Source organism: Aotus nancymaae, unplaced genomic scaffold (genome assembly GCF_030222135.1).
Source record: "Aotus nancymaae isolate 86718 unplaced genomic scaffold, 86718_ANA_hifiasm-v0.15.2.pri h1tg000059l, whole genome shotgun sequence".
Classification (NCBI taxonomy): Eukaryota; Metazoa; Chordata; class Mammalia; order Primates; family Aotidae; genus Aotus; species Aotus nancymaae.
Window position 1 is genome coordinate 51,872,386 of NW_026988473.1, and position 13,551 is coordinate 51,885,936.

Below are 13,551 nucleotides of genomic sequence, written 5' to 3' on the forward strand. Positions count from 1 at the left end.
AAAGCCCAAGCTACAAGGAAAGGTCATATGTGGGTGCTTCAATTGACAGTCCCGGCTGAGCCCAGCCTTCAAGTCCCCACAGCCATTCACCAGACATAGGACTGAAGAAGCCTTCAGATGATTACAGCCCCTAGCCCTTTAAGTCATCCCCAGCTGCTTGAGCCTTCCAGCTGAGCCCCAGACATCACAAAGGAGAGACAAGTCATCCTTGCTCTGCCCTGACCTGACCCAGAGAATCTGTTAACACTATGAAACGGTTGTTGTTTTATGCCATAGATAACCAGGCAGGCAGAATTCTTCTCAGAGGAACTGGTTCTTTTTCCTTGAAAACTGATTCATGGGCCTTTGGTTATCACAGGAGGGGTCCCAGTTCGTCTGCAGAGAAGAGCTATAACAAGGAAACTGTGGATCGTTCTGCACAGAAGAGCAATAGGAATTCAGGAGTTGTCCTTTGGTAGCTAGATGACGAGAGGTAGGGGTAAGACTGAACTGGGAGAAGAGAGGATACAGGAGAAAAGCCTGAGTAGAAAGAAGGTGAAATGGCAGAAAACTAGACTCTAAGAAGGAAAGTAACTGGTGAGAAATTCTGAGGGTAGGGATGGCCAGAGAACTTGAGGAATGGAGATGTCTGATGTTCTATTTTACGTTGGTTCCTGCTCCTTGGTGCTGCTCTATTACCTCCAAACTTTCAGAAAAAGTCTGATATGTATATGCCATCACCTCCTATGAATGATGCTGAGGGAATGCAGAAGGTGGGGCACTGTCTGCAGTGGGACACTTTGTGGGACAAAGTGGAGTAGGAGGACAGCAACCCTGGCAGCTTATTGGAGACTGAGAAGTTAGGAGCAGGAATGCACATGCAGAGGAGACTAGGAGGGCATGCCCCTTCCTAAGAATCTCTGGGAAGGGATCTTGGGAAGAATCAGTGAGAGTACTAGACTTGCCCAGATGAAAGGAGACAGGCTAGAGATCATCTAGGATTTTAAAGGAAAGCATAAACTTAGAAGGCTGGAAGCTTCAGACCATGAAGATGTGTGGCCAGCGGTCCTCGAACTAGGGGTCTGGCTACTCTGCAGTAGCAAACAAGCAATGAAGAAACCCAAAACCAGGGCCCAGGACCAAGGGCCTATCATGGCAAAACGAGGAACAGGGATCTGGGAGTCTATATCCTCAAAGAATAAAAACTGGAAGGAAAAATCCCTTGTTGCAGCAGAGATGGAGAGTTATAAAGAAAAACTGCTTCCCAGGCTGAAACATGGTCTATATTCTTCAGAGTAAAGCTCTGGGGAAAAAAATCTGCTAGTTAGAGCCAATGTGCTCCTAAGACCCACCCTTTCCCCTTAGTTTCCATTCCCACTGCTGCCACCATGTTTTACCCCAAGGAGCAATGGTTTCCCTTTAACATTCTGTGTTTAACATCCCTTTAGCACAATCCCTACGTTCCTCTAGAGCAGCTAGGAAGGGCTAGCTTCATTAACTTTAGAGGAAAGATGCAGGAAAATACAGAGTTATCATATGAAATGCATAAATACATGGTCCAGGACCCTGCACCATGCCTGATCCCAAAAGGTAGACTTGCCTACGGGGTTTCCTTCCTAGACCTCCTGACAATACCCAAGGTCAAGAGGTGAAGATGCTCGTTTCTGTTCTGAGAGACAGGCTGCATGTCCAGATGACTAGCACCTTGAATGACCTCACCAACTGATGGTTTCTCCCTACTCTCCCACTCACAGAGGGTGGCTTCATCTTCACCAGCCCAGCTGAATAACCACGTTGCAATCTAATCACTCCTGCTATGGACTGAATATTTGTGTCTCCTCCAGATTCGTATGCTGAAACCTAACTCCCAAAGTGATGGTATTAGGAGGTGAGGCCTGTGGGAGGTGATTAGGTAATGAGGGTGGAAATGGGATTAGTGCCCTTTATAAAAGAGGCCTGAGAAAGCCCCTTCCACCATGTGAGGATACAGTGAGAAGACCAACATCTATGAACCGGGAAGCAGGCCCTCACCAGACGCTGAATGCTGCTGGCACCTTCATCTTGAACTTCGCCGCCTCCACGCTGTGAGAAGTAAATTGCTGGTGTTTTTGTTGTTGTTGTTGTTTTGTTTTTTATGCACAGTTTCGCTCTTGTCACCCAGGCTGGAGTGCAGTGGTGCTATCTCAGCTCACTGCAACCGCTGCCTCCTGGGTTCAAGCAATTCTCCTGCCTCAGCCTCCCTAGCAGCTGGGATTACAGGCACCCACCACCACGCCTGGCTAATTTTTATATTATAAGTAGAGATGGGGTTTCACCATGTTGGCCAGGCTGGTCTCGAACTCCTGAGTCAGATCAGGTGATCTACCCACCTCGGCCTCCCAAAGTGCTGAGATTACAGGCGTTTCTGTTGTTTTTAAGCCAACCAGGTTATGGTATTTTTGTTTAACAGCCCACCTAGACTGAGATAACCCCACTTCTTACCTCTCCCGCTTCTGCAAGTGAAGAAAGGAGAGATCTCCTCTCCTTTCTGAGGAGATCTGAGAAGTTCACATAAAGTGACAGGTGACTTTTCTTAACACTCCTCACTCTGCTGCCTGAGGAAGGAGCAGGCCTTCATATCTCCGTAGGTACACAGCGCCACACTTGATCACTCCAGCTCTCAGTGAGTGGTGGAGATGTCTGCTGTGGGCTATGTGGAAGCCTGAGCAAGGGACAGGTGGGGCTGGCAGCTGCATGGGCAGTGATAGACATCAATGTGAGTGTTAAGCCATTTGTTCTCAAGGTGGGATGGGATGGAGGGAGCTCTTAAAATTCATGGTAGAGTCAATCGTTTTGAAAGCCGTAGATTTTAAGGACAATTGCAAGACTGGGACTGTTTATGCAGTGAAAAGGTTTGTTGAGTGTCCGGAGTGAAGGTTCTGGCATTAAAAACAATTTGGAAATGATTTACTTATATGCTTTTTGTTGTTGTTCTGTTATCTTTTTTCTACTATTGACAGAAGAGACAGAAACTATAAACTATAATTTGGTTTCAATTCAGGTCACTAAATGCCATTTCTGGCATCCTTGAATTTGTAAATGACCAATGATCACATGATCATGTGGGTTACTATTATCTCTAACCTGTGTACAATTGCCACAGCGTGAATTAGGTATGTCATTTAGATCTATTATTAATATTGGAATATTTGCTCTCAAATGTAGGCAAGCATATTTTAGGTAGAATTTGGAGGAAAAAATTTGCCTCATGTGTTTTGTAAGTTTGAATTCTACCATATCTATTTATAATTGCATGACTGTATGCTGCAATCTATATAATCGTGAGAGCTTTTAATTATGTATCAATTGTTAAACATTTCCAAACAGTTAAATCTGAAAACAGATGGGCAGTTAATTCAAGTAAGTATTAAGAAAGAGTTACCCAGGTAACTTTAGAAAGAACATCACGTTCTTTACGAAGCCACAAATATTTATAATGATGTAAATAATAAAAGGCAGCATATAGGAAGAGCTGGGAGCAGAGAAGCCCCAGTGGAGGTTGTGGGAACCCTGTGGGTGCTCTGCTTCCAGCATGGAGCCCGAGGTGGGCTCATCAACGAAGGCTAATGGTCCTAAAGGCAGGGCCCTCACAGCATTTCATTTCCTTAGCTTGGTGTCGAAAATGCCATAGAAAGTTCTGGGCTCCCCATGAGGCAGATAAAGGCTAAAAGGACAGGTGGACCCAAATGCTTCAATGTTTGGGTGAGGAAGATGCAAAGCACACGAGCCAGGTGAGTAGACAGATGATGCTGGGATGGCAAACATGAGTAGAGGTAACAGGTTGCAAATCAGGACCAGGTGAGACAAGGTAGATAGTTCTTTTTTTTTTTTTGAGATGAAGTCTCACTCTGTCGCCCAGGCTCTAGTGCAGTGATGCAATCTCAGCTCACTGCAACATTCTGCCTCCTGGGTTCAAGCAGTTCTCCTGCCCCAGCCTCCTGAGTAGCTGGGATTACAGGAGTGCACCACTACACCCAACTAATTTTTGTATTTTTGGTAGAGACGGCGTTTCACCATGTTGGTCAGGCTGGTCTCAAACTCCTGACTTCGTGGTCCACCCGCCTCGGCCTCCCAAGGTGTTGGGATTACAGGCATGAGCCGCCACGCCCAGCTGAGACAAGGTAGTTCTTATGGAGAAGATGATCATGGATCAGATACTTTCCTTTCTCTAGGTAGCAGGATGACACAGAAATCCCTCTTTCTCAGGAGTTTAGGAAAGAAAGTGTCAGGAGTCCCCCAAACCATCTTTAGGTTTGATGATTCACTAGGAGGACTCACAGGGCTCAGCACACAGTCGTATTCATGACTGTGAGTTATTATGGCGAAAGGATTCTGTGTCAGTGTCTCTAAGACCCAGCTCAGCCTCTATGATTCACCAGAATAACTCACAGGTCTCAGAAGCAGCTGTTAGACTCACCATTATCTCTTATTACAGTGAAAGAATACAGAGTAAAGTCAGCAAAGATAAAAGGCTTTGGGGTAAAGCCAGGAGAAACCACATGCATTCATCCAGGTGACCCCACCTGGTGGGGCTGCACGAGGACTCGCTTCATTCTTCCAGCAACAGCGTGTGACCACACGTGGTGGTGTTGCCAATTGGGGAAACTCACCCAAGCTGTGGCGTCCAAAGCTCTTAATGAGGAGTCAGTCATCGAGACGTGAAAAGCCCGTGTAACTGGCCTCAGCTGCCCCAACAACTCCTTCTTCCCCCACCCCCAGAGCAAAACTAAGAGTTTATCATAAGTCATTTAATTAGGATAAACTTATCTGGTCAAACTGACACAGCTTCTCCCAAGGCCCCTGGCACACAAAAACACTCATCAGGCAGAATATTCAAAGGCCCCCAAAACCCAAGCACCTGCACCTCTTCTCTAAGGACCGCCTTCGCACAGACGGAACCACTTTGCTCATCTTTAAAAAGAGCCATGATAGGTACCTAGGATCTGCCTCCACCCTGGGATGGCCCTTGCCTAAGCCTGACAGATGCAGGAGCAAGAGAGTACGGAATCCTTGCCTTGCGTGTAGACAACGCTGAGGTGTAGCTTGTATTCCAGAGTCTCCCTGTAGGATAGTGTTGACTGTAACCTCTATGAGACTGTGCCTGAAATCACTCTCTTGCTTGGCTTCTTTTTTTTCTTGTCCTCCGACACCTAGTCCTTTTCTTATCTCCCTAGCTGCATTTCAGTGGTGTGCTGACACTGGCTAGTCCCAAGAGCTGACTGTTATCAACTCTTCCCAACTCCGTGTTCAGAGATAGCCTGTTGGTAGCTTCAAATTGGTCATGGTGGAAGTGCTCGCTATAGGGTATTTGATGAAATTGTTGAATGCTTGATGTATAAATCAAGCTTATTTATTTTCTTTCCAGAGAGCCAGTTGTTACTCATTTACCATCACACCAACTGAGCAGTCCCTTAATAAATCACTTGAATATGAATATTTGTCTCAGTGTCTGCTTCTGCAAACCCAACCTAAGAAAGTAACTACCTTGGCAGTTTTTTGAGAGTCAGGAGGCTCAGAGATGTAGGTTAAAATATATTTATTATATGAGGCCAGATGACCCACTATTTAAGTTCTAAGTGGACTAAGGCAAGAAAGGAATCTTCAGTGGGTTAAAACGAGGTGCCGGCTGCTCCAACTCTTGGGTTTGCTGACCTGAAAGTCCAATAGTGCCAGAGGTATCTGTGTTAGATAAGAGCCCTGTGTTGAGTCTCAGGAAAGTCGTGTGGAGCTTTTAGGTTCAGGGCTGGGCCCTGCTTTCTGCAGCAAAGAACTACTCATATTTGCAAAGAGAGAGCTCATAGTGTGCACCTGGACCCTAATAGAGCTTGATTACCTGATGTGGGACATCAGGACACTATATGACTAGATCTGCCCGTAGTGATCTGGGACACCAGTCATAAATGCACGCAGGCATGGACTGGGTGTTTTATGTTTACCAGTTCACCAGTTAGAAACTAGCAATTCATTGTATGATGACAATGATTTCATGTTGGATCACTCAATATGCATGTGTGAATGCTGAATCACAGGAATGGTGTTGAGGCTACCAAGAAGAAATCCATGCAGCCACTTTGGGTTTTGTTTATATAGGCATCAGTCTAACAAGTCATTAGGTCACTTGGGAAGGGGGAAGAAGTTTAATATGGGGGGAAAAAGCCATCTTTTTAAACAAAAATTATTTTGCCTACAGAGAGGTTGTAGTTTTGAGTACATGCTAATTGTTTCCCCTCTTTCCCCACTTTTATTTTTTTAAATAAGGGATAACATATTCTTTATAGAATAGTGATTGCTCTGGAAGAGATTCAGGTAAAAAGTTGGCATGGCATATTTGAGGACTCTGCAGATCAGTGCTACAGGAGTACATCTGCTGTGCCACATGACTCCAGAAGTCTCTGACTCCATTTGTTTTTAATGGCATCAGCCAATGAGTTGTCACCCTTTTCCTCCTCTTTTCTCTTTAATCTTCTGTTGATTTACACCCAGACCAGCTTTAGTGTTGAACAGGCATGAGAGAAATCTGGAATTGGTGGGTTGGGGAGGGCGCAGGGAGATGATGAATATTAATTGTGGCTGAGGACCAGCCGCCACAGGGGACCATGGTTGATTCCACTAATCCTACTCTTGAAAGTCCCTTTTCTTTTTTTAAGAGCTTTCATACTCCTAAAGAGTCCACACTCTATAAGAGTCGGCGATAGCGTGGACTTGCTGTGTGGCAGGAGCAGATCTGAGCAGAGTAAGGGGGGTACCCTCTCTAACACTGGGGTGCCTCCTTCTTTTCAGCATTGTGGTGGCGGACAGTCCCAAACGTAGGGTTCGCATCTCACCTCAAGCTCTCTTAACTGGCTAGGGAGGGAAGCAGCTCTGTTGTGGTTGTAGCCTCTAAGTATGAGGAAGTTAGCCAGCCTTCTAGGAGAATTCTTCAGCCAATGGGGAAACTGGCTTAATGCCCCAGCCTTCCAGTTCCTCAGTGGGAGAATTCTGAGGGCTAGGTCACACAGCTCCTTAGAGGTTCCTCAGTGGGACCCAGTCCCTGTTGCTGCAGAAATAACCAGCTTAATACCTTAGGTTGCGCTAACTTCTTCCCATCCTTGTCTCCATTTGCTTTCACTTCCAAGATCATGTTATGGATTAATTTTGTCCCCCTCAAAAGATATGTTGAAGTCCTGGCCGGGCGCGGTGGCTCACGCCTGTAATCCTAGCACTTTGGGAGGCCAAGGTGGGAGGATCATGAGGTCAGGAGATTGAGACCATCCTGGCCAACATGTTGAAACTCCATCTCTACTAAAAATACAAAAATTAGTTGGGTGTGATGGTGCATGCCTATAATACCAGCTACTTGGGAGGCTGAGGCACAAGAATCACTTGGACCCGGGAGACGGAGGTGGCAGTGAGCTGATATCGCGCCACTGTACTCCAGCTTGGCAACAGAACGATACTCTGTCTCAAAAGAAAAAAAAAATCCTAACCCTTGGTACCTGTGAAACCTTATTTGGAAACAGGGTCTTTGCAGATGTAATCAAGGTAAAATGGGTTCGTTAGGGTGGGCCATAACCTAAAATAACAAGTGATCTTGTAAGAAGAGGGACATTTGGACATGTATGCAAAAGAATACCATGTGACCACAGAGACCTAAATGCTGTAACTGAAAGCCAAGGAGTGCCCGGGGCTACCAGAAGCTGGGAGAGGCAAGGTAGAATCCTCTTCTAAAGGCTTAGGGGGCCCGGTGGCGGGTCACACCTGTAATCCCAGCACTTTGACAGGCCAAGGTGGGTGAATTACTTGAGGTCAGGAGTTCAAGACCAGCCTGGCCAACATGGTGAAACCCCATATCTACTAAAAATACAAAATTAGCCGGGCAGGTAGCTCATGGCTGTAATCCCAGCTACTCAGGAGGCTGAGGCAGGAGAGTCACTTGAACCCAGGAGGCAGAGGTTGCAGTGAGCTGAGATCCTGCCACTGCACTCCAGCCTGGGCGACCGAGTCAGTCTCTGTCTTAAAAACATTAAAATAAAATAAAATAAAGTCTTTGGGGATAAATCAAAGATCTTTCCTTGATCTCAGACTTCGAGCCTCCAAGACCGTGAAAAAATAGGTTTCTGTTGTCTTAAGCCACCAAGTTTATGCAACGGCAGCACCCTCTTCTTCGTGGTTTATCCATGGTTTTGCTTTCTGCAGTTGCAGTTACATGCAGTACAGTACAGTAAGGTATTTTGAGAGGGAGAGAGGTAGAGAGACACCACATTCATATAACTTTTATTACAGTATATTGTTGTAATTGTTCTGTTTTATATTAGTTATTATTGCTTATCTCTTACTGTGCCTAATTTATAAATTAAACTTTATCATAGGCATATATGTTTAGGAAAAAGCACAGTATATATAGAGTTTGGTACCAACCATGGCTTCAGGTATCCACTGGGGGTCTTGGAGTGGATCCCGCATGGATAAGGGTGGAATGTTGTACTTATTATGGTAACCATAGGAGTCACATGCAGATCACCTCACACATAAACTACTTTCCCCCGAGTCTTTGTCACACATTCTGTTGCAAGGGGACCCAAACATGTTCTGCCTCCAGCTGAATTTTTAGATCTAAATCTGGGGCTCTATCTATCCCTTGCACTTCTAATCAATAAAATGATTTTAGTGGGACAGTTGGACAGGACCCTATCTTATATCTCTCACTTCTCTAACCTCCAGAATTTGGCAAGAGTCCCTCACTTCCCTTTCCAGAACTCTAGTACCATGTGGAAAGGCCAGGTTCACTTATAAGCATCACCCTCTCCCTGGAAAGAAAGCTCCAGAAACCTCATTTTGGTTGTCAGGTCCTGGGCTAGGGCTTCTCCTGGGCAACGGAAGCTCCAGAATTTCTGTATAGAGGAGTCTGTAGATTAGAATCGGATTGGAAGGGGAGTGGGCCCTAGTAGATTTTACTTGAAACTGTGTTATCAAACCACATTTAGAAATATTATGTGTTTATTTGGAGTGATTTTGGGGGGTGGGGATAGAGGAAGATGCATTGATTTCATCACTCTATGGCTCAAAGGTGGCCAAGGGAGGCAGTTCTGAAAGCTCTGGTCACTTTTTTTTTTTTTTTTTTTGCATCATCCTGGCATCTCCAAAGCGGAAGGTGCTTTTTCTGGGCAGGCCCTCAGAAAACAGCTCAGGAACTATGGGAATGCCACGGGCAACCTTTGGCCTTTAAGTGGTGTAAGGGTGTCCTCTAGTGGCCATGACTCAGAAAGCCTCTGGCATAGAGCAATGCTCCTGAGACTGGTGGCCTGTTACCATGGTTGGTATCAACACTGTGGGACAGAGACCATTACAAAACTGATGACCATCAGCATGGGACAGAAACATAAGCAAAGGGCTGGAAGACCCTAACGAGACAGAAAATACCTTCACAGGAGTGACAGACAAGATAGATCAAACTATCGTGGGACAAACATCTAATTCACAGCTGAGATCATTGTCACAGGCAACTGCTTGCCTTCTGGGAGACTTCGCTGGTGATAAGGGGGACAACTGGAATTTTGTCAGTTTGCAAGGACTTGCATTACTGAGTATGCATGAGTTCCTAGACTTTGCAATGAGAAGCAAGTCAGTGCTGGCAATTAGATTCCTATCTTAAACAACTTGGGTTCTCTTTGAACACCCCTGGAAATGCTGACTATCTAGTATGTGGGGAAAATGCCAGTTTCTTCATCAGATTTGCTCAGAACCTGGAGTCATAGTTACAGTCTGCACCAAGTAAATTCTCAGTAAGAACTGATTCCTCGATGTTCTAAGGAGAGTGGAGTGAAGCTTGGTGGGGTTGAGTCTGGCAGTTGTTGGGAGCTCTGTGGGTGTTGGGAGGGAAAGTGGTTTCTCTATCTGGGGTGGGTGGGATGGAACAAGGCAAGATGCCAATGCCCTGCTGAAGCCCTTGTCTCGTTACACTGTCCTGTCTCTGGGAGGAGAAGACTCAGTTACCTGTTCAATCCTTCTTGTCAGAGCAAGAATCCAGTAAAATCCCCGCACGTGCTTCCCTTCACAGGTCTCTGTGGACCACACTCTTCCCAGCTTTACAGCTTTCTGGTCCTTGCTAGAGACCCTCTGTACTGGCTTCCCAGGACCCTCCTGGCCCACGAGGGACAAAACCCTAAGATAATTCTCTCTCTTAGGATTCCAGCAGAGGTCAAGGCCTCACTTGCCTTCAAGCAGCCCAGAGGCTCAGGACGGGCCATAGACTGTGGGTGGGAAAAGGGAGCAGCAATCAGATTCCCATGTCCCTAGAATCTCATTTGCTCTTCAAAAGTTAATTTGATTGAGTTCATTTTCATGAGGGCTCTGGCTCTGGCAATGGAGGAGTGGGGAGGTTTAGGGTATGGACTTTGGAGGCCAAAAAAGTGGGGTAACATTGTCTCTGGTCCCCTGTCATCTTGCCATGCCCTGCCTCCGTAGTGTCTGAATCCTGTGGAAAGGGGGCATGCAAAGCCAAAGGGGGATTTTCATGATGGTCTCCTTCAAACCCGGAGGTTGAGCAGCACGATGTGGGCTTCCCAGGTCACAAAGTATGACACAGAGAAGGGGAGAGAGATTGACCTAAAGAAGCAGAAACTCGGACATTCATGTCTGCACACAGTTGTTGACCATGGAAGATACCTATTAGCACAAAATCAGAAAGAACCCATATGCCCAACACTAGAAAATCACTTAAGTAAATCATAGTTTACCCGTATCGTAGGAACCCATAAAACGATTTAAAATAAGGTTTTTGAAGATTTAATGACCTGGATAATGATCATTCTAAAATGTTTAGCTTAAAAAAAGACAAAATGCAAAATTCAAAACATTGTTTTAAAAAAAGTTATTTGCAGAGAAAAGGGATTGGCAGGACAAGTTAACAATAATGATCGTTGAGGGCAAATTCGAATTATTTCGATTTTCTTCTTTTTTTCTATATTTTTCCAATCCTTGAAAATAAATGTTACTCATAACAATAAAAATATCATTGTTCAAAAAAGGAGATTGAGATTTTGTGAGCTGATTTGCCCTCCCTGTCTGGCCTTACACACCAAGGTCATTGTAAGGTCACAAATGTCCCTTGTCTCTTGTTGAGGTGGTGAAAATGCAGTGCAGTCCTCCAGCAGACCAACTTGGCGACAGGAGCAGGGGGTCCTGTCCCCATCCTCTGCAGAGAGCAAAGAGACGGGCTCACTGTGTGTGCTTCACCTGATCCAGATGGAACCACAGACCCTGGGATCCCTCCTGAGCTCCACCAAGAGGAAAGGGGCCTCAATCCCTCCCTCCTCCCATCAGCTCGAGATAGACACAGTCTCCAAAACTGCCTGTTTCCCCTTTTCCTCTACCACCCAGTTATCATAAAGTGTAATTTATTCATTCAATGCTAACATAATATTTGGCAAATAATGAAGCCCAGTGAAAGCTAAATGAATAAATGATGCTTATAGAGCAAATGCTGTTAGTGTACCTGGGGTCAGTGGGCCAGTGAGATGTAGTGACTCATGGCCACCTGAGATTAATCTGCTTGCTGGTCAGGGGCCCACAGAGGCAGAGTTCTTACAGAGCCAGTATGCACAGAGAGTCAGTGTTTCTGGGAATGATGTGTTCCCTTGGAGCTGACGTGTTCCCTTCTGAGTCAAGTGATCAAGATGGCCCTGAGGTTGGGGTTCCATGGGATCAATGCATCCATGGGCTTAGTGTCAGGTTGTCCATTGGATAAGGATTCCCCTAAGGTAAAAATGCTCATGATCTCAGTGTAAATTGAAGCCCGTCAGGAAGGTACAGGAATGTACCATTTAAGCCTATAAAGCTAATGTTCTCTGTCAAAGCAACCATCAGAACAAAGTTCATTGCCACTGGTGCTGAGCAGATTCTCTGGGGAATAGAGAGTAAGTGAGAAATTCTCAGGTGGTGGGCCCATGGCTTAGTAGGGCAGGGTGGTTGGCATGGTATGTGGGACTGGTTGAAAGGATCAATTAATTTAAGTGACTCAGGTCAGTGGAAAGATGTGATATAATTTTGGGAATAAAATAGATTAATAATTTGAGGGTTCTAGTCAGGAAAATGATTGGCTAGGGAGTTCTTGGGAAGCTCTCTGAAGAGCTGGATAGGAAGAGATTTGGGTAAAATTGTCGACAGCCTTGAAAAGGGAAATGACTGTGGTAGGGTGGACAGGCAGCTGGGGGCGGGGAGTCTAACAGCTTTGGAATAATACCTTAGTTATAGGTACTGTGGGCTTGTCCTAATTTTCTGTATACTGTGGAAATTCCATCTGAGCCATAACTTGCTAACTGCTCTCAATGGTCACTGCTTCCACTTCCTGCTCAGCGTGTACTCCAGGTGGGGCAGGTGTTGGGAGAGCCTGTCTCAGGAGTGCTGGGCCACTGTTTCTCTTGTGTGTTTCTGTCTCTCCATTTCCTGGGCCTCATCCCGCTCTAGGACACCTTTATTGCTCATTTGGACAACTCCAATCCATCTTTCAGACTGCCAGTGGTGTGATCACCCTGAAAGGCACCCCTGCCCTCTCTTCCGAAGCTTCTGGGTGCTCCTTCAGCTATCCTGGCACCAACATGCCTTCACAGACCATTCTCTTCGTCTCTTCACTGTGTCTGGACCACAGCTTACCTCTGCCTTGTTCAGCCTAGTCTCACTTCCAGGTATACCTCCTGGCCATCCTGTAAGCTCTATTCTAGGGCTCTGGTTCCATCTCCTCAGTGAAAATCTTCCTCCATGCCTTCTCTAGGCTCCTGTAGCAGTCTACAATCTCAGTTCCAGGAAAGAGGTCCTGCTTGTGGCTGTCTTTGGCTTGAACAAGTTCAGCTTCCTGAGAGGTGGTCAGGGTCTCAGTTCTTCTGTCCTCCACTTCTCAGAAGAGGGTCAAAGCCTCCAGGCCCTGAGCAGCCTCTAAGGAAAGAAGGCAGGGGTGGATTTTGCACTTAGACCCTGAAGCGTTACTCAGGAGGTTGAACAGGGAGTGGAGGAGGCAGGGTAAAGAGCTGTGAAGTGAAGGGGTTGAGGCATGGGGGCAGCCCCGCGATGGAGCACGGGGCACTCTGGAAACAGAGATGAGTTGGGTGACTTCCAGTTCGTGTTCATTTCTGAGCCATTTCACATACAAATGAAAACCCATGTGGAGGCCTAATTTTCTGGGCACATGGTAAGTTAGTATGTACATCTTCCCAAGGTAAAGGTCAATTCTCTAATTTTTGATGAAATATTATATATGTTTCCAGAAAATTATAAATAACATAACAAGTACTTATGTACTTAACATTGTATCATATTTACTTCATATCTTATTTTTTATAGACAGGGTCTTGCTGTGTGGCCTAGGCTGGAGTACAGTGGCCATTCATATGCGTCATCATCGTGCACCACAGCCTCAAACTCCTGGGCTCAAAGGATCCTCCGTCCTCAGCCTCCCGTGTCTCTGGGACTACAGGTGTGCACCACTGCTCCTGGCTGTATCTTATTTTTTAAAGGAAAGCCATTACAGATATAGTTGAAACCATGTCTGTATCTATTGCC